General features: G+C 37.6%; 1 protein-coding gene across 3 annotated transcripts in view; it reads right to left on the bottom strand.

Moving 5' to 3' along the window:
- Positions 1–21870, bottom strand: part of TENM3 (teneurin transmembrane protein 3) — a 319771-nt gene that overhangs the window by 252489 nt on the left and 45412 nt on the right. The gene's annotated exons all lie outside the window — the stretch shown is intronic.

Genomic DNA, 21870 nt, shown 5'->3' with positions numbered 1-21870 from the left:
GAGGAGGTTTAGGTTGGACATTAGGAAAAGGTTCTTCCCCCAGAGGGTGCAGGAGCACTGGAACAGGCTCCCCAGGGAGGTGTCACGGCCCCAAGCCTGACAGTGTTCAAGAAGAGACTGGACAAGGCCCTCAGACACATGGTATGAACTGTGGGGTTGTCATATGCAGGAACAGGAACTGGAGTTGATGATCCTTGTGGGTCCCTTCCAACTCAAGATATTCTATGATTCTATGATTTTGAAGTAGTATTTTGACAGGTTAATTATTTATAGTAAGTTCTATTTCCACTTTCAAATTTTGGTTTTGAAAGAATTTCTTCCTTACTCTGCTTCACAAATAATTTTGTAATGTAAATATGAATTGCAACAAGTTATAAGAGCACAAATATATTTGTGAGCACAAATTAGATGATATAAAACTGAATCAGACTTCCAGATTCTTCAGTAAACCTTAAGCAGTTTTGTATTACAGCTATGCCAGTCTGAGGCTGTCAAAAAGGGAGGTCCTGCTTCCCACACCTTGAAGCCATGGATTCCTGCCTGCCTTCCTCCTCCTCCTCTTGTTTGCTCAGCCTGTGCAGCTGCAGGGTGAGTTGGTTCAGCTGGCTGCTGATGGAAGGGAATTTTTTTCAGGCTTTGGATACAGTTCCATTAAAGTTGACATTAAAATGTCCAGTGCTGATGCAGTTACGTCCATCTCCAAAGCCTTGCCTCCTGTGTTGTGTCAACTGTGCTGTTCATCTGACTCTGCAGGGAACAAGTTCAAGATACTAAATCTTCAGGAAACTATCCAAAGAAATCAGGGGCAGAGGGGCAGGGAGAGGAGCAGAAAATAATACTCTGCTGGCTCAATGGCCTTAACCAGATCATTAGAAATTGGATGAAAGCCTGCTCTAATACTAAGGAATAACAGCCACCACATAGCAAGATTCACAGAATCAGAGAATGTTAGGAATTGGAAGGGACCTCAAATGATCATCTAGTCCAATCCCCCTGCCAGAGCAGGAACACCTATATGAGGTTACACAGGAACGTGTCCAGGTGGGTTTTGAATGTCTCCAGAGTAGGAGACTCCACAACCCTCCTGGGCAGCCTGTTCCAGTGCTCTGTCACCCTCAGTGAGAAGTTTCTTCTCAGTTTTAAGTGGAACCTCTTGCGTTCCAGTTTGAACCCATTACCCCTTGTCCTACCACTGGTTGTCACCAAGAAGAGCCTGCCTCCATCCTCGTGACACTCACCCTTTATATATTTGTAAACATTAATAAGGTTACCCCTCAGTCTCCTCCAAGCTAAAGAGACCCAGCTCCCTCAGCCTTTCCTCATAAGGAAGATGCTCCACTCCATCATCTTTGTTGCCCTGTGCTGGACTCTCTCCAGCAGTTCCCTGTCCTGCTTGAACTGAGGGGCCCAGAACTGGACACAATATTCCAGGTGTGGTCTCATCAGGGCAGAGTAGAGGGGAAGGAGAACCTCTGGACCTACTAACCACCCCCCTTCTAATACACCCCAGGATGCCATTGGCCTTCTTGGCCACAAGGGCACAGTGCTGGCTCATGGTCATCCTGCTGTCCACCAGGACCCCGAGGTCCCTTTCCCCTATGCTGCTCTCTAATAGGTCATTCCCCAACTTACACTGGAACCTGTGGTTGCTCCTACCCAGATGCAAGACTCTACACTTTCCCTTGTTATATTTCATTAAATTTTTCCCCGCCCAACTCTCCAGCCTGTCCAGGTCTCACTGGATGGTAGTACCGGTGCAGTGTACACCAGCATCCACCAGGATCTCTGGACCATCCAGTGAACCAACATGCTCTGTTTTTGAGTAATTAAGTGCTAAGTCTGCAAAGGAAATAGCCACAGCATCTGGCTGGAGTCAAGTGGAATGGGATCATCCCCTTCTGATGCAGATGGATATTGGATTGGCTTGCCAATCATATGAAGTCTCATCCTTTAAAATAAACTGTATTTTTCACTATAAAAATGCAGGGGAAAAATTGGTATATCAATATATCAAGAAAATATCAATATGCTTCAATTCAGCTTTTTTTTTTTTTTTTGAAGCAGAGATTTTCTACATTTATATTTTTGGGGGAGAAGAGGCATGGAAAAGTAACATCAAACAGCTATTTGTTGGAAGAAGCCAGCAGTCTTAAGAGTCTTTTTTCTAATGAGGTCATATTCATTTATTCAACTGGAATTATCTTATAATTATTTAAATTGGGATTTATTAACCCCTGTCTGGCACAGGAGTTAAAGCCCATAAATAGCTATAAAACCCAAGAGTGAATCAAAAGAAATATTAAACTGAACTAAAACAATCCTGAGACAGCTGGGTCACGAAAAATTGTTCAACTTGGGTAACTTTTAAAGGTTAGAGCTTTATTAGAGGTAAAAGAAAAAATATCATAGAGAAAAAAAAAAAAGATTAATACAGTGAGTACCTGGTCCTTCTTTTATTCATTTCATTTCTTCTGAGGCCACCATTTTGCAGATCGTCTGAAGTACCATATTCCTTACCATCTCAAAAGGCTTTATATCAATTTTTCTAATCATGCCTCTAGAACAGGGGTGTCAAACTCATTTTCACTGCAGGCCACATCAGCCTCGCGGTTGCCTTCAAAGGCAAATAGACACAATAGAATAAGTTTCCTAGTAACTTCCTCCATAAAGATTTTTAAATAAAGAATGCAATTGTAAGATGGCATAAACCTGCCAAGGTTTATGGGCTTGTATATCTTGCATGCTAGAAGTGAAAGTCAGACTCAAAGATGTCACTGTAACCACACAGAACACTGGCCACAGAAACACCATTAGTTACATTTCTGGTTTAATTTGACTTTTTGCAGAAAAGATCATGATTAAAACTTCTGGCAATTGAATATCTTCCACAGAGCCACAGAGATGGCTTCAGCAGTTAATTAGTCTTGATGCTAAAATGCCACTGAATGTTAAATGTTAACATTAAAATTCACATGAATGATTCTTGCATTATTCAGCCAGTTATTTTGCAAAAAAAACCAGTCAGCCTTGCAAAATTATGCATGGTCAGTGTTTATAAAGCATAGGGAGCATCACTGTCTTTAATTTCTTTGAAAGTTTCCAGTGCTAGACAACTTCACAAAAGTCAACATCAACAACTGGAAGAGCTCTTCAGCCAGCTCTTTTCACATTCTCAATAGAACTTTGCTATAAACTGGTATCCGTGTTTGCAGTCTTAACTCATTTGCTTTATGCCTGCCTGTTGTTTCACTACATATTTTTACACTCATGAGTGAAGTTATCTGGCCATAGCACTTGAAAATATCCAGTATTAATAGCTACAATTCAATATTTCCATTAAAAAAAAAATTATCACCTAACTGTCCTCTTTGCCTCCTCTTCATCCATGCGAGTACAGAGATAAATATTTTTGAATATTTCACCGTTTTCTGCCTTATTCAGGGGAATTCTTCTGTTTTTCCTAAACTGGGTGAACATTATTAGGACTTCTTTAATTCTTTTTAATCTTAGTGGCCACAAGAAGAAGGCCAATACCTGCCTCATCAAAGGAAAAACCAGACAAACCCAAACCAATGCCCGCTCCCTTTCTGGCCATGGATTTCTCCCTAGTTTTTCTTCCTGCCCCTTCAGTTTTTTGAAGTTTCAGCTGATCCATACTCATTACCATCAAATTACTCTCTCCTCCAGTTCTTTTTCAACACGCATCCTCTCAAACTGGTTTATTTAACAGGGCTTTCGGTTTCCTATTTAAGGGAGTTTTCAGCACAATCTTGAAAGAATCATTTCAAGTTTTGATTGGAATATTTTTTTGTTTGTAAAATAGGCTTTTAATCTACTGAGAGAGATTTTACATTACAGTTTTTCACACAGAGAGTATTTTCTGGTTTTCATTTTCCTCTGCTTAACAAAGTAATAAATTAATTTGTTTACTCACCTAAGCCATCATTAACTTTTATTTTTTTTCCTTATTTTTTTAGCCATCAATATGGTGTTTAACAAAGAATTTATTGCACGTATATTTTAGTTATCTATGATTTTTTTAAATGTCAAAGTCATTTTAGTATTGATAACATAAGACCTGCAGAACATAATCTCTCCATTGAAGTCCCCATGATCATACAATTTTTTTCCACTTAGATATCATAGGTAGGTTCTCGATGAGTTACATTGTATGCTGGTCTGATTTCATGTCATAAATACTTGATCAAGTTCAACATTGAGCAGAACCAGCTGCCAAACACTTTAACGAATGCCAGCATGTGGTAGTGACAAAAGGTGGAAGAATCCACCTTGACCATACAATGCACTCTTTCAATAGCAGCATATTATTTGCCATTTAAATGGTGTCAACTGAAATAAAAACAAAAAATGAATCTGGTTCAGTGTAGTGGTAATTTTAACCAATGTAATAATAAATAAATTGTCCTGCAACTTGCTACAAATATTTGCACTCTGCACTGTCCATTACTTGACATATTTTATAATCAAATTTTAGTTCTCTGTAAGATGCACTCAAACTCAAAAGTATAGATGTTGCTGTAATAATGTTGTTATTAAAATGCTATTTGTACTTTTAGAATCTTCATTTTTCTTCTTAATGCTTTATTATCTTTCTCTTCTGCCTTTATTTGATGTTACTAAAGTGGTTTTATCTATAGGTATTCCCATTTGCAAATTCTGGAAATGTTTGACTTTTGTCTTTTATGTATAATGTAGGTGAATTATATTTGTGATTTCTGTTGGAAGTGCATTAGCTTCTATACCCCATACTGGAAAAGTAATGTGTTTAAAATAAATCTTTCCTACATTTTCAGACATACATGAACATCATTCTGACTACCAGCATATATGGGCTTAGTTTTTGCCTTCAGAAATAAAATTAATTGTCTTAAACCATTAACAGTCCATGTTAAGTAAGACGTCTTTCTTACATAGTCTTTCTGCAACTATTGTGTTAAAATATGTTTGTATTTACTTATTAATGAAATAAAGAGAATTCTAATAGAATAAATCCAACTTAAAATACAAGATTGTATTGCCATTCAAAGACATGGCGAGTGATGGGGAAGTGAGCACTTCTCCCCCCAGATTATTAGCACAAGTTGTTTCTCATCAATAACTTACTGCTGTTGGAAAAAAAAAAATGAACGTAAAGACATTTTCTCTTCCATTTCTCACTCCCTGCTTAAAAAAAAAAAAAAAAAAAAAAAATCTACATGTTAACACATTTCAGACAGTTAAGAGCCTTAGCATTCCTTGCTGGCATCAAACAGATCACTGCCAAAATGATGAGACAACCACGCAGTCAAATGTGCCATCAGGCTTAAAAATCTCTGTGGTCAGCAAACTTTGTTGTACAAAAAGGCTGACCTTTACTATCTCATTTTATTTTATTTTTAAAGAAAGGTTAATTTGGAGATCTGTTAACTCACACAAAAATAGATTTAATGAGGTCTTTCATGCTTCTGAATGAGATGTTGATTTATGGGTTGCCAGTAGGTGCTGAACAGAAGAGAGTAACTTGTTAACTCGGACAATGTCAAACAGGTTTAAATTGAATGAAATGAATCGAAAGAAATGAGCTGAAAGGCTACAGATAATTTTACAATGCTTTTCCACAATGCATTATTCACTAGTAATGATTTTAATGACTGGAAAATATTATGCACGCTAGCTACATGGGTGCTAACAACACAGTGTTATATCACTTGAGAAAAAGAGTAAGGGTGTTTTCCATTCTCTCTTTGTATTTATATGCCAGCTTTGATTAAATTTCTACATGGAAAACAAATCTCTTTTCTCAGTAATATCAGTGGAATGTTAATAATCATTGTGTAACCAATAAGGAAGTAGCTATGGTAATGAAGAGACAGTAAGAATCTGAAACTCACATATCAGTTACTGAATTTCTTGATTACTCTTTGTTTTCAGAAATCACAGCAGGTTTCAAAACAAGCGTGCTTAACAAAAAAAACTTACTTTCAAGTATTTGATACTGATTCTCTAAAACAAGGACAAACCTTCCTTCCATTTATTACAAAACCATTTTCCAAATTACACACCTAAGGATGGATGTCTACATAAGGATCCTAAAACACCTGACATGGCAAGTATGCAAGTACCTTGGAGCTGAAAAACATCAAAGTGTGTTAGCACTATGCTGTACCTCTTGACAAGGTCTATTAGTCTGGGTGAAGCTCGTGGCTGATGCAGACAGACTCCTGCACCCGAAGTGGTGAGACTGCAGAGTGTTGCTTTTTAACACGCAGATCTCTCAGCTGGGGTCAGTACAAACTCAGACGTTTCTGCTTCTCTTTCCTCAGTGTAAATAAGCCCCGTTGTTTCACTGGTTACTCTGAAATACTGCTACCTTCATTGGATTTACCTATTACAAATATTTTAGTGACAAAGACACAAATCAGACTTAAGGAATTGTTTGATCTCAGACAAACGCCTCACAAAATAACCCATGCTGGAATAGGAATGTTTCAGGTATGTTGAAAGGCAAACTGGACCCACATAAGCTGGGAACATGCAGGCTAACCTCACCGTCACTGCTCAGATTTTAGAAAAGCTTTTGCTGTTCTGTCTTCTTTGTCTCTTCCCTGCTTCCCATTGTCTTTTCTCATTAAGTCTGGCTTATGTAGTTCAATTTCAGCAAGTCACCTTTAACCTTCTGATTAGTAACCTGCTTGCTCTGTCTCTGACATATTAACAGAGCAAACCCATGACCAAAGACGTATAATGGGCTTAGTGGGGAGAAAGCTACATAAATGCTTTCACATTGACTTGCTGCCTGAAAAATATTATGAGCTCTTGTAAGAGAAAATGGGCTTGCAATTAAACTCAGGTTTTCTGCCATTTGCTAAGTGTATGCTTGGAATTAACAACCTGAGAATACTTGGAAAGGAAGAACATTGCTAAGTTGTGACACAGCGGTCCTTCCCAGTTTCAAAAGTAGTGTATAGCTGATGAAAATACTAAACTAATTTGAAATAAAAACATTAAAATACATTTTTCTTGACTTCTTGTTAATTTTCTTCAAAAGTAAAACCAAAATAAGACAAACAACACACTAAAGTTTTTTTTCTGTTCTTCCTCGAGTTCAGAAAGTTGCATTAGAAAAGCAAAAAGGAATACTATACTGATTCAAGTGTAACGCATGCTCATTTTTCAAAAGCACTTCCAATTCTAAAGAAAAAAAAACAAAACCAAATACAATAATTTTGCCATTCTGCTGTACATATTGTTCTCACTTCATATATGAACCTTGCATCCATCCCTCACGTCACAGTACCCTGACCTCTTGCTTCCCAAGGCCATGCCACCTGCAAAGCTTCCTGCAGGTCCCCACAGTGCCATCCATCCCCATCCAAACACACTGCAGCAACCCAGCACCACGGCCCCTGAGCTGACACGACTTCCCTTAGAGCACCATGGAAAACCGCTCCAGCCCAAACAGCATTTCTTGGCCCAGCACCATATGCGTCCCCACTCCCTGTGTAAATCAGGGTCCAATGCAGCTCTCGGTGCTGCCAGTAGGAAGAAGCTTCTCTAAGCAAGGACTACCACATGTCACAGTGCCCATATCCCTCTAAGACAACCTTTGGTGTCCTGGTGCTAAAGAGGGAATCGCACCACCTTAATACCTGCTGATGTTCAGACTTGCACCCACCTTGGGTCCCCAGCTCTCCTGGCAGGCTGGGCTCACTGAACAGTAGATGTGGGTGTCTCACCCAGAAGTGTACACAGAGCCCAAATCTCCTGAGGCTCATTATGGGGTACCCTAGCAGAAGAGCAGCTGTATCACAGCTGACAAATATACAAAAACTGGATTTTGGAGACCTTAATTTCCCTAAGAGCAACAAAGAATCTTCACCTTATGCCCTAGTTCACACATCTTCAGCCTAGAGGACTACACCACATGAAAATAAAATTGTCAGGATCAACCACCATGAGAATATAGATCTCCAGTGGAAATCTGTGCCTTTAAGGAACTACAAGTGCTTCAGATACAGACAATTTTATTGGGTTCATGAGGGAAAAAAAAATATTAACTAGGTGCAGATAGGTCTATAAAATGACATGATAAAAACACATAGCAGGGTCTGGTCCTCTACTAATCGACTAGCTTGTTAAGCAGTTTAAATATTAAACTTCAAGTACAATAAAATGAATGTATGAAAAGCCAGTGAGTTAGAAAAGTAGCTGAAAATTAACTGGGGGAAGAATAAATATATTATTTTATATGATGTACAAGCATGTAGAGTTCCTGACAGTGAACAGAAATCTTAAAAGATGACTTACAAGTTCTTTTACATCAAATCGGATTACACTTAATAAAGGTTTTGTTCACACAACTTGGGAAATACATTTTCATCATGATTTTGTACTACATTTAAACTGCTGGTAAAGGTTGCTGGCATTTGGATCATGCTTCAGAGCTTCTCACGTTTCTCTTGGTGTTTTACCCGGTGTCACAATGATCATTGCTGTTCAGGCATTTCAGGAGCTGTAAATGGGTGTGTCTGAGGGTATCAAAGTTCAATTTGTAATTCCCTCAGTTAAACTCAGCCATAATTATATATGGTAGCAGCAGCAGCGCAGCGGGCCAGACTCTTTGGTGACTAATGCTGGTAGGACCCAGAGTAAGCAGGTACAAACACCAAGTGGTACCAAATGAGGAGGCTCTCTGAGAAGGCAGATCATACGCAAGTGACAAAGAAAGGGCTGAAGCTATAACAATTCAGGCCCAAAGGCTGCCAGCTGTTAGAAAAAAAAAAACAACTGCAGAGCTTTCTCCAGGTGGGAGAATTTTATTCTGGCTACACTTAACTGATTTCTGGGAATACATTGTAACTTTCTAAAGTGTTAGGGCAAAATACTAAAACTGTCTGCTATAAGCTGCACTTCCTGTAGCCTTGCTGTCAAAAATACGTACTTGCATTTCGTAAAAATAACTCATGTGGGGAATGGCTGGAAGAGGCAAACTGGGAAAACAGCAAATAGAAATTAATTTCAAGTAACTCTTCTGCTGATACAGGCCAGTACTATCTCAGTAGACTGGGCGTGTATTTCCATTGCCATCCAGAGCTGAATTTTAGCTGCAGCCACTAAACATCACAAATGTTTAATTAACGCAAACTGTATGCCACAATTAATATTTTGCTCAGTTGGTAACTGGAGTGCTCTCTCCCTCATGTTAAAGGGCAAAGCAGCAGCTCCTTATGGCCCAAATCTGATTTCTGGCCCTTTCCTATTTTGGAAATACAGATTAGCAAATAATAATAATAATAAAAAAATAGTATGCAATATTACTACAGTAAGGATCGTGTTTCAATATGCTTACAAATATGAATAACACTACTGGTGTATGTATATATATGGGCCCTCAGAGAGGTGAGAAATCCTTTCTGATTGATACCACTTATAAACTCCTTTGCATAGTGTCTTTCTCAGTGAATAAGAGAAACAGTTTCACTACCCAAATGCCACTACTTTCACTTCTAGTTTTCTGTATCTGTAAAATCTGTTAATGTCACTAGTTTAGAATCATCCAAAGGATATACTCCATAAACACAACACTACCTACACAACAATTGTACAAATATTTTGAGATAAAACAGCAGAACAGCATTTTAAGAACAAGAAATCTGTAACTAGGTAAGCGCAAGAGAGACAATGCATGTTTCAGATACACAGTGCTGCATCTTAAGCCATCAGATGCACAAATGTGCTACTCATTTTAGAACAAACTACTGTCTAGAGAATATCAATATAGTCTGACATAAATTCATCCAGGATAAGAAAACTTATAAGCTATGTAACTATGTAACAAATGTAACTCTAACAACCCACCAAAGATTCTTTTCTTCACCTGTCAAATGTTAGTGTATTCAGGTAGAGGCCAGATGATTTTCTTAAACTATCATCATGTAAGTCACTTTCAGAGAAGGTATGCATAGTTTTCAGCTTTGTTGTTGTTGTTCTCTCTCTTCACTTAGCCTGAAGAATTTCCCTGTGCAGATGAAGATCCCTATACAGCAAATTTAATAATGACAAGCTCAATTTTCTTGGTTACCATTGCCAGGTCCCTTAAAAGTCATCCAAGGCTCGTAATTAAAAACTACAGACTGTTGAGTGGACTCAGCAGTCCTGAATGGTACATTCTAGGTGCAGCTGAACTATGGGAGAAAGCTTTGTCTAGTTTTATTACAACTTGACTTATGGAAGAGAGTATTGTAAAACCAGTATTAAACCAGACATTGCCTAGTGTGAGAGAGTGTTAAGGAGGACCGTGCCTAACATTGTCTTATTACAGCACACCGATGAACGCACAGAGGGTGCTCCCATATTCAGATCTAAGTACCAGACATGGAAAAACACTACAGGGAGAAAGAAACATGTATTTGTGACATAATAACCCACTGTATACTTGCCCATATTGACAACTAAGGGTCTTGACAGCAGACAGGAACTGCAAGCTCAAGCAACCAGAGGCATCTTAACTAGAAAAACAATACATGCATCTATACACATATTTCATTATACATCTATTCATGAATGCCAGCTGTCCTTATTTAGGGGGCACATAATGATATTTTCGGTGAATATGAACAGTTATTCTCTGGATTCTCTAAAAAGGCTGTTTCATATCCTGCCTACACTTATTAGGAAAAATAGCAAGGGCACATGCCTGTGTGTGCAAGGTGGAGTTCACGCATTTGAAGGGAAACATGAACTGTTTCTAGCCTATTGTCAACAAACTATGGAAAACACATAGGAGGAAGTAAAAAGTTAGTTTTGCCCTTATCATGTTTTGTCACTTTCGACACTTTCTTGAATGACTACTTTCTTTGCCAGCTGCCTCTTCATCTCATTATATTCTCAGTGCCAATACTCCCCAAAGGCAATGTCTCAAAATCATTTTTCTTCAGAATGTCTTATGAAAATAATGCCTCACAAGTACTTGAAATAACGTGGTCTACCCCCTGGTATTTACAGAACTTCAACACAAAAATTTCAGATGCCTCTCAGAGAAAAGAGCTACTAGATTTCATTCACAAGAGGTTGATGTTTCTGAAGCTATTAAATGTACTGTGGGCCCATAATCCTCTTCCTTCAAGGTAATAAATCAACTTGTCTTAGAACACTAACAAATGAACAAGGAATCACTGTACCACCCTGTGAAATAACAGACCCCACTATGAAACAGCACTCATTTTCCTTTGGCCAATAGATTGCGTTAAACATAATCCAAAAATTTGGTATTGTGCAGGCTAAAACCACCAGTATGGTGCAATTTAGAAACAGGCAAAATACCAAAGCAGATGCTTCTGATAAAGTATGTTAGAGTCCTGCCTATGCACCATTTAAATACTAATATGACAGACCTACCTAACATCTGTGTCCAGCACTACACACTGAGCTGAATCTACAAATCTGAAGCCTCATGGGCCACTGAATACTTTACAGAGAAGTTGGTTCTTAACAGAGCTGTACACCACTGACAAATATATCTTTTAGTTTAATAGAAACCATCTTTCCTAAACCTCTCAAGAGGAAATCTTGTGAGTTTGAGCTGCCAGGTGTTCTCACATCCATGTGTGAGAGTGAGACACTTGACATTCTCCTTCCTACTCTGAGTTTAATATTGCCTTGAGGTGGAGTCCAGTCCTGCACCTTGGACTTCATAAGCAATCTAGCCATTTTGTTTTACATAAGAAATTTGAAACACAACACTAGTCATGGATATATTTGCATGCTGGATAACAGGTTCTACACAAACCTTTTAGAAGCTCTCTCAGGTATAGTTGGAGTTCTCATGGATTGTACACTTTGGAGTACAGAAAGATTCCAAAGAGATTATTTCCTCTCCCATATGCAAGATACTCCATGATGAGGAACTCCTCCTACCCCGCCCCCCCCGGCTTTTCCCAAGATCTTGGGAAATTGTTTCTAAACTTCGGTGATAGCTCTTCAAATGCTGATAGACAGCTTTGCAATTGGAGATGGTGTCTCTTCTTCTGGTGCAAGACTGAGCATGGGGGTTTTGGATGTAGGGATAAAACAAATGAAAGGAAGTACTTCCTACCAAGCCTTACTAATAAAATCCAAGTTGCCTTTAGACCTTTAAGCCAGGGAAGAAACGCATGAAGAATTTCAGTGCCTGACACTGAATCTCTCTATCAGATTCAAAGAGCTGTTTTTATTGCTTTAACTCTCAAATTTACTAATTGACATTTCATGTTGCAATAATGAATGCAACTTCTGGCTGCACACGTTCAAGTCCTGAACTTTCCCTGGGTAAAGATTTTTCTAGTTAATATTAATGCTTTTAAATAGATGATAACAAACTAGATGTTATAGTGACAGAAAGATGTAGTATGCCCAAAGGAATAAGATTCAGGAACTAGGACCAGTAAATACAAATATGAAATATAATTGAGTGACCAAACCAAGCATCAATATGACCCCAGTGTTCAAACAGAGCTACACAAATAGCAGACTGCAAAGCCACTGTGACAAGCATCAGATGTGTCAGAGAAAAATGTTTGGAAGATTTTAGCATTATAAAAAAAACCAACAAACCCACATGCTAGGGAAAGACTGGTCCTGCGTCAATAATTCAGAATTGAAGACTCCTGGTTTTGGTAAAGTCTATGTTCTGGTTTGAAGATTCTAATGTATGAATAAAAGAGACCTCCATGAGCTGAAATAAAACATACTTTTCATTACAGAGTCTTCAGTTATCTAAACCCAAGTAATATGCACAACATTAAATCTGTGTGGTTGTAAAATCTGATTGCAGTCTCTTATAGAAAACATAGCAATCTTATCCTATGGGAAAAACAATCAAACACAATGATGTTGAACATTTTAAAATGACCTTTTCATTCATAAAGAGCTAGGGGTCTCAGAGGAATCTTGCAATAAACTTGCATATGACTCTATCTATCATCCTTCATGAGGAAAAACAACCAACCAACAACAAAAACCAAACTAAAAACTTTTTAGGTGGGAGAGTACTTTACTAATCTCTTCCAAGTCCAGTGGAGCAGAAGCCTGCCTGCTCTGGCTGGAATCCTTTGCTCCACCAGAAGAGCAAGCTGCCCGTCATGGGTGACACACATTGCTTATCAACAGAGGAGCGCTGGTTCCCATTTATATATATCAGAAGTCAAATCTCGAGGCCACTGATGCTTTTCACCTCCAATGCTGCATTTTGAATGTTATGCCAATGTAACAGACAAAAATGTAAAAAAAATTAAAAACAAGGTTATTGGTTGTGTGACAATGGGGTTATTAATTTTATGGTGCTAAAAAAAAAAATCTAGGCAAAGGAAATGAGCAAATTAAATCACTCTGTAACAAGAAAAAACAATATTTAAGTGAAAGTGGGGTTTTTTAAATAAGGAAAACCATCCCAGCCAACTTTTCAGATAATTGGTGATTTTATCACCCTGTAGATTTCTGAATGTAACATGCTGTTTTTCTCATTGTTGCAGTTTCATTTCAAGTTCAGGAGAACCATTTTGATTAAAAATTAAAAAAAAAGAAAAAAAAAGAAAGAGAAGATAATTTCATTATAATTTGAGGTGTCTATACTGTGACACCTAGGTAGCAATTTATCTGCAATCTATGTTACAGAGAAGTATGTACTTAGGGAGCACATGTAGTTATCTAAGAATGTTTTCATGCAGGACCTAATTGTATCAGAAGGTATTGCAAAAAAAAAAAAATTATTTCAAACACCAGGGAGAAAATTTTCTTTTGAATCTGAATTACTACATATTCTGAAGTTGATTCTTATGTGCAATTCTCCACAAGATCAAAAGGAATCTTGCATGATGATAGGTGGCTAGTATAAAAAATAAATCTACAGCACAAATACTGGAACAAGCTCTTAATCTCCAAAAAGGATCTCTTACTCCTATTTTGTGTTGACTTTGACAGTACTATATCAACAAGAGAAAAATGACTTAAAATATTTCTTTTGTACAAGCAAGGATTTTGCCTAAAGAAAAAAAAAAGCCCTAATAATGTATATATATTTTTAATTCCATGCTCAAGACGCTTTAGGATTCTAGTAACAAATCTTTTAATATAATCACTTCACGTGTCACGGAATTCAGAGGAAACAGGATGTCACTTTTGATAACCAAGACAACTAGTCATATCCACATAAAAGTTACTTTTTCTAACACACATACAACCAGCCATAGAGCATTTACATACATGCTATTTTCCAGTAAAAAACATTGCCAAGTAAGCTTTCATTATACTAGCACTAGAAATAAACAGACACATTAGCAATTTAAAGCAAACTGTAAAAGGTGTTGTATACAACAAAAACATTTTACTGGCATTAGGAAAAACTGTTGAATAGCAATAAGCTTCAACTCTGAATTCAACTCATTCAATTCAACAAATATTTAAAGTTCAAGTGCTTTAAGGTGATGGGTTTAAAGAATCACTTACATGAAGAAACTGCAAAGAAAGCAACAGTCTTGTTAGCTAGCCTGAATATTTACAGACATTAGCACATGAACAGTAGCTGTATATATGTAGCAACCATATCCAGATGAGATTTTTGGCAGTCAGGCAGGCAACCACAATTCATGTATCTTAATGTTTATACAAGTGCAACATGGCAAAAAGCACTAATTTAAGAATCCAGCCTAGCATATATTTTTCATACCTAAGAGCACAACCCAAATCAATGGCTGAGAAAAAAACCTTAAAAAGAACTTTCTCCTAGTACTTCTAGTTAGCTAGTTTCACTAAGCTCACCTCTTTAACAAGCCAATAGCTTCTGTTCTGAGAAGTGCACCCGGGGTGTACTTTGCTTAGGGACACACACAGACTGAATCACAAACGAGGTAGTGAGAGGATCCTTATACCTGGCACAACAGATTCAGTATCATATCCTCCCACAGAAAGTGCTTGAAAACAGATCTCTGACTTTCAAATGTGCTCTGACAGACTACCACACCAGACTTCTCTGAGCAGGTCTCTGTCAGCTGCCTTTCTGTATCAAAACTATTCTTCCTTGCATAAGCAAATTTTAATTGGATGTGAGACATGTACCAGACTCCTCCATACCCTGGATGACTGCCAGAACTACTGAGACTCCAGCAGTCTCAAATGTCCTTCATGAGATAAGACACCTGGGTTCAAATAGTTTTGGAAAGAGAGTGGTTTAATACATATGTGTCTTAGACATATGTATGTATGCATAGGTAATCAAATGATCTCTGGTTAGTTTTGGGAGATCCCAAAACACGGCATCACAGAAACATTCTCCTAATTTTGCAAGGAAGCATAGACATGCTTGGAGCACTCACATCCAAAGGAGAAATTCCCTTATTACGAATCTGAATGTTCAGGTGTCCCCTTACAGCCCGGGGCACAAGTTCCTTCCTGCATATTACTTTTGCGACATCATCTTTGGCACTTGCTTGGCTACATAGGCAATGCCACAAAATTGCTCAGCCTTTGTAAATATCGGTGTAAGTCATCTGTACAGACAGTGCAATTAATACAGTTAGGAAGCGTAGGCACCTAACCCGAGGCTTTCAGTTCCACTCAGTGACAGTGTATCCACAAGTCAGATGCAGGACTGAGACCAGGTCTTATTTTCATCGCAACTCATAACACATTTAACCATTAGATACAATTTTAAAAAGCAAAAACTACATTTTCACCTCTGTAGCTACTTCGCACTTGCTGAAGTTAATCATGTGCTTTTGAAAACCAGAGCTCTCTTAACTTGCAGATAGATTTAACAAAAACCTCCATAACATACAAAATACAATCTCAATTTAGAAACCTTATATAAAACACTACTAAAGCTGAGAATCAATAGCAACTCATTTCTTTCCTTAGCTGGTTTGTACTAAAACCATAATGCTAGTTACAAAACCTGCAAATGTACCTACCTACTTCAACAGCTGTGCTGCTTTGCTGCTTTTCACATTCTGTATGTAATATTCTTTGAAAACACAGAAGGTGTTTATACAGTTGATACAGGTAACAACCATTAGAGGGAAAATGCCTTTGCTCCTTTCAGCAGTGCAGAAAACCAACACCCTTGCAAAGCCTGTGCTTGCTCACTAACCATAAGAGTGGCAAGGCAAAGGTCTGCAAGGGATCTTGCATGTTCCTGGGGGCTCTGAAGCAGAGCCCTGCAGCAGCGCACAGAGGGGGAGCCTTTTGGAGAGGCCAGGGGCGCTGAAACACGAAGCATGTCTCTAGTCAAAAAGTATAATGGCACAAGCATTACTGTAAACCAGGGACGTGGTAAGTCTGCAGTCTATGATCCCGTCTCTGGGGAAGAATCCTCCCTCTTACCCTGTTCTTGTTTCTTATGGACCAATTTTGCCTGATGGGCCATGAATTTCAGTTGAAAAGTTCAAAGTTTTCCTTACTGAACTTTTAATGGGTTAATTTTAAATATGGATCTTTTCTGTAGAGGGTTCAATTGCACGCTGTCCCTCCTAGAACGCTGAGTACATGCCAAGCATTTATCCATTTGTTTCAGAAGTGTCATATCAGGAATAAATCGATGTGTTAAGAATCGCCTGATAATGCTGTTGTGGGATTAATCTTACAGAATAGATCGTCGGCACGACTACCTTTGGCATTCTGTGTGCACATCGTTCCATTTTAAGCATGAAAAGCCTCCTAATGCCAAAGTAGAAGAGCCATCTATTGAATGATCTGCCACCATTCAATATTTAATCCTGCAATTGAAGCCACTAAAGGGATACAGCAAAGTAACAAGACGAATGAATTGTGACCTTAAACTTGCAAAAAGACAACCCAAACAATTTATCTTTCTGGCCTGTAGTGCATCCTGGGGCCAATATTCCTATCACTTCTTCACAGTTTGGGATCCGTAGATTGATCAATGCCACATCAGCGAAGTACCTGAGATGACAGCTTAGGAATTCAGTCAATCTGCTGCATATGCTTTAAGAATATTCTGGGTCAATTTGGCTTATCTGTAGCTGAGAATAAAGGCTCCTTAATGAAAAATCAATTCCATTTTCACAAGTGCATTTCTAAACAACACTGCCAAGGTGACTAGAAAAAAAGTTTTTACTAATGAACAGAACACAAAATACTCTGGAAATCAGATCAGCCCAAATAAACCATCAGATTGATGCAATTTTAAAACTTGCTAGGAGATTATTTTGCAATTTAATTTTCAAAATAAATTCATTGCTGCTTCCTTGCAAAAGAAAAATATATCAATAGAATAAGTGTATGGTGATTCCCAGACTGATGGGACTGAAGGCTTTTAAGAGCTCAGAGGCAGCCAAATGTATAGACCCAAATAATTTGCTCATGCTCTCCGTCACAACCAAATAATTTTTCAAGGTACGTGCTAGGGTTGACATGGTAGTCCTAGATCAACTCATATACTAGTAAATATTCCATGATGCATTGTGGTGAGGGACACACCAAAAATAATCAACCACGAATATCACTTATTTACTTCGCAAATCAGAGAGAGAACAGACAGCCATGCTTGACTTCAAGTACAAATTTCTGTCCATTATTTCATGGTATCTAATTGTGTTTTGGGAATTAGCATCCCTACACAAGAATGATACTTTTAATTACTGAGACAATTGCTATTTACTAATAAGGTGTCAGTAGTATCCATTAGCCAGTATAAGACACAAATTCCAACCAGTCTCATCAAGGAAACATTCCGAGATCTCTTAACATAAAAACTGGTTACAAAAGGCCTAGTATCTGGCCATTACCACAGGTACCTCCACCCTGTCTCAGTAGATTAACTACAATGATTTTTTTAAAAAAATCCAGCAAACAGAACTTAAACAAGGCTTCTAAATTTGTGACTTTACAACTGTATTTTTACTCTCATAGTAATTCTTGTGCCTTGAAGTAATTAAATTTATCTGAAATTGATGTGGTAGTAGAATAGGTAAGCCCAGAGGTGGCTGCACTTGACTGATTAAGATGAAAATTTTATTTATTTTTCATGAGTGAATTTCATTTCTGCCCGGTTACAGATCAATGGATCAGAAATGAACAGAATTAAGCATGCCTAAATCAAAGCAGAATGTTATTAAAAATGACAAAACAAGAAAAACTTCTTTGGTTTATGGTATTGTGATGCTGCAACATAAATAAAAGGGATCAAATTATGATGTTCAGTGTATATTGATCACTCCCACCAGAGACAATGTATTTGTAGCTATATCCAGGCATAATGTATTATGTTAATGCTTATAGTAGTGAATTATTTTTTTAAATGAATGCTGAAGTGCTTCCTTATTGACACTAATTGTCTGTAGGTGATATATAAGAAACTGAGTAAAAAGTTTCTTAAAGAAATGTATAATTTATTTCTATAAAAGTTTCTCCATAATGTCACATTTCTAAGGAGCACTGCTAAGCAACATCAAGGCAGGAACATGTTCTAAAGCCTACCAAATTAATGAGTGTCTTCTACTGAATAGGGTGAGATGGATTTGCAACCCTTGCAAAGGCAAGTGAGGAAGTCAGTTCTTCTGAGTAAGATTTTGGGCTTTTCTAAACTGACCTTTTTGTGCATAGGTAAACACATATCAAACATGCTTTTTGTTTAATAAGTCAGTACTTTGTAAGTAGCAAAGCTACTGAAGTAAACAGTAACTTACAAAAAAAATGCATCTGCATTTGAGAGTAATCATGCACAATTTCCATCCATTTTTTTGTCTATCCGGCAATTACTGTGAGAAGCTACTCTCTAATCAGCTAGTAGTTCCTCTTAAAGTTCAGTCTCTACTGTACATCCATATTTTCCCATTTTTATATAGCCCATTCAAATAAGAGAAACTGAGTAACTGCTGCTTTCTGTATAAGGCTCAAAATAAAATTCTACTCAAGTCAATAATTACTTAAAGCTCACAAAGAATGAGCTGCTCAGCTGTATTACCAAGTTCATATTTGGCTTTGTGGATGTGTAGCAGTGAGACACATGCTTGTGGGTGCAGTCTCTTCTGAAGTAACGTTTGCTCCAACAGTGTTAGAAGTCTATAAAAAACAAATGCTGGCTTGTAAACTTCATTAACAAAGAAAAAGGAGGTTAAGTTTTGAATACAAAGAACAAATACATTCTTAATTTTCCTATTTTCATTTGTGTGTCTGTAAAGCCGATTGTCATTTTGGAAAGCAGGAACGCACAGAGAGATACAAGCCAACTTCAAAAAAATGGAATTATTTTGTTTTGAAAAAAACATTGCAAAGCTCTCTATTACTTGTGCTTCAAGAATTCCTACACCGGGTCTGTTGCCTTTACAAAGAATAAAATCTCCGTTTAGCTGCCGATGGTATAAACTCCTCCTGGATCTAAACTGCATCTGTTCTCTGGTGAATTCCATCTGAGCTCCAGCAGTGAAACACCATTTTGAACGTCTTTGGGAAAGCAACGAAGGGAGAAAGTGTTTTGGAGATGTACCTGAAGTTACTTAATTTTGCTAATTCACAAGCAAGGCCATGACAGACCAGGGCACAATTCACTAATTCAAAGCTATGTTAATTTTTCAAGTCCAAAAGATGTATAAACATTTTAATTACTGAACAGAACTCTTAAGCACATATAAGGCTCCTGGCAGTTGAGTCAAAAATCGTGATTTCCATAGAGCCTCTTTTCATATGAGAGCTACACTTCAAACAGCTGGAAAACCGAAGCATGTTCAGGGGAATCTTGAATGCCTGTCAAACACAAGACTTGTTTGCTTGCTTTATCTAAAGAAAGTAACGTATCATACTTTACATGAGGAACCAGATCTGTTGAATCGTGATACTAATCAGGTTTGGTCTGCTTTTTTTTCTGATATGAAAAGCTTTCACAATGCTCTCAGCCTCCACAGAGTCTAAATACTGCTGAAGAGATGAAAAATAATTCATGTTACCATATCCTGATACTCGAATCAGCATAAAGTCTGCAAGTGCCACACAATCATTATCTCAGCTTTTTAGTAATGAGGCGTTGGTGATTTCACAGAAAGGCAGCAACGCAGCATTTTAAAATCTGCATGGCATCGTCCCCAGACTTATGGGTGCAGACAAACACAGATCAAATGCCATAGCTGGAGCTGGAAAACTCAGTCATATCAGGAACAACTTCTACCAGTTTGTCCTATCACACGATTTACCACATATTTACAGGTATTTAGATATTCTTTGACCAATTTTCACAAACCTAAGAGCCCATTTCTTTGTTTTTTTCCACAGGAGTAATTGTGCCCTTGCTTCCCAATAAGTACAGGTCCCTCCATGGAGTACAAATGGATTCCTGACAGAGAAAAAGAGGGGAGCCACCGAACATTACAAAAGTTTCTAGCTGATAATCTTGTTTTTACAAATGGATAATGAATGAAAACAAATTGTATTTAAAGGCAGTCTCTGATGCCTCTGTCCAAATTAGTGTTTTATTGCTAAATTAAAGGAGTATCCAAATATTCAAATTTGTATTTGAAGTAAATAGAATTTTTTCACTTGAAACTTATCTTCTTAATAGCTTACTGTTCATATTAATAACATTTTTTAGTATTAGATACAATTAATATTTTAAACATACAGTAACTTCTGCAAGCTTGTATGTGTTAAATAAAGCAAAGTAAATAGAGGAAGCCTGTTTTTCTCTCCACTTCATTATTCTACCAAAAAAACCCTCATGGCTACTATTTTTGGGTCCTTAAGTTAAATATCTAAACAGAATTATTAGCTTTTTCAAAATACAGTACTATATTCTTTTTGTATCTGAGCAAAAAAAATTGCAAAGGTCCTAATTCAGTACTCCAGCTTATGAGAGTAATGCTACTGAAAACAGTCATATCAAAGTTGTGTAATTCTGCATCATTACTCTTACTCATAAATATCCAATAGAAAACATGGACTGATATTTAAATGGCTATCACAAATCCATACACACAGACAAGATTATTTCATTTTCTGGAAGTGGACACTAAAGATAAAAGAAACAAGTGTGAAAATGATCCATTTTAAGCCATTTTCCCTTGTATTTATTCACAAAATCAGAAGACAGAGTTTGATTTCTTTTAGCCAGGAAATGCTGAAGACGTACTACTGGTTCTTCGTTATGTTTTTCTGAAGTTGTAGAGCAGGTTGCCTTAGGGAGATTTAACAGCTTGGCAGAAACCTATGCTAACATTTTACAAAGGCACAGGTGATGGACAAGAATATGTTTCCTGAATTCAAAGGGAAAAAGCTGATACATGTACACACTGCATGCTGAGAGATTAGAAAAGGCTGATACTGGTAGTAGGTAGAAAAAAGTATCAATAGCTAAACCCACATATAAACAGGAAAACGCATTGTCATTATATGGTTAATTATGATTATTTTGAGAAGGGTGTGATGTTAACAAACTCAAAAAATGTTTCAGCCCTGATTTACAAAGGAGATATTTTTTCTTGCATAACAAGGTAAACAAACAAATTCTCAGAGGAGAAAAAAAAAAGGAGGAAAAAAAAGCTTGGGCTTTCTTAAAAGACTGTGCTTCTGTTAACTTCTATGTATTTACATTTCTCAGTGACTCCACAGCACTATACAGATAAAGCCCAAAGGACATGTAGCAGTTAATAAATTATTAAGCCATTCTCCTTCAAAACATCAGCACTGGGCAGTACAAAGGCTTGGCATGCCATGTCAGATGCAAAAGGATCTGCAAATCTGGAAGAGTTATCAGAGCTGGGGAACAGCTGGCTCTGCAGATCCCAAGGCCCACCTGGGATCCACTTACTACAGCCTGTCATTCTTGCGGAGTTTAATGCTTATACAGTCAATGAAACTTTAGATGAAGCTAAAGGATACATCCCCAAAGAA

This window comes from Streptopelia decaocto (genome assembly GCF_964273445.1).
Source record: "Streptopelia decaocto genome assembly, chromosome: 4".
NCBI lineage: Eukaryota > Metazoa > Chordata > Aves > Columbiformes > Columbidae > Streptopelia > Streptopelia decaocto.
Note: the sequence above shows the minus strand (reverse complement) of the source record. Positions and strands in the feature narration are given on the sequence as shown.